Raw genomic sequence first — 772 nt, 5'->3', positions numbered from 1 at the left:
CCGGGTCTCCTATCTTGTGTTTAATGCGCAAACACTGAACCTCTTTATACAACAGCAGAGACTGGAGGACCGTGATGAATGCGATGAATTAAATCGTGGAAGTGGGGGAAGCCAAGGGAGGAGGGGGGGGAATAGGGGGAGGAAGAGAGGACTTGGGAGAAGGGGAGGGGAGAGGGGAAAGGAGAGGGAGAGGGGAGGGGAGAGGGGGTGGGGGAGAGGGAAAGGGGAGGGGAGAGGGTGTGTGGGGGAGAGGGAGAAGGGGCGTGGGAGGAAGGGGGTAGGGGAGATGGAAAGAAGAGGGAGAGAAGGCGTGGGAGATAGGAAGGTTGAGGAGAGGGGAGAGAGAGAGATGAGGCATGGGGCGAAGGGAAGAGGGGGGGGGGGGGAGGAGTAAGAGGACGTGAGAGGGAAAGAGGGTGTAAGAGGGCGTGGAAGAGGAAGAGGAAGGGATGGTGAGGAAAGAAGGAAGTGAGGAGGAATGAGTGGGGAAGATGAACAGGGAGAGATGGGAAGAAGAGTGGAATGAGAAGCGAAAGGGGAAGAGGTGGAGGGAAGAGAACGTGCAAAAGAGGGAGGAAAAGAAGGAAAAATGGGGAGGAAAGAAAAAAAAATGGAAGAGTGAAGGACAGGGAAAAGGGTAGACGAAAAAGAGGCAACGAAAGCATGAGGTCGTGAGGGAAAAAGTGAAGGGAAGAGTGCACATGAATTATGTTTATCTATGCTAGGAATTATTCACGTGGAAATGCAGGGTCTGAAGTTCCTCGTTGAGTCG

Source organism: Penaeus monodon, chromosome 15, assembly GCF_015228065.2.
Source record: "Penaeus monodon isolate SGIC_2016 chromosome 15, NSTDA_Pmon_1, whole genome shotgun sequence".
Taxonomy (NCBI): domain Eukaryota; kingdom Metazoa; phylum Arthropoda; class Malacostraca; order Decapoda; family Penaeidae; genus Penaeus; species Penaeus monodon.
This window is presented reverse-complemented; position numbering follows the sequence as displayed.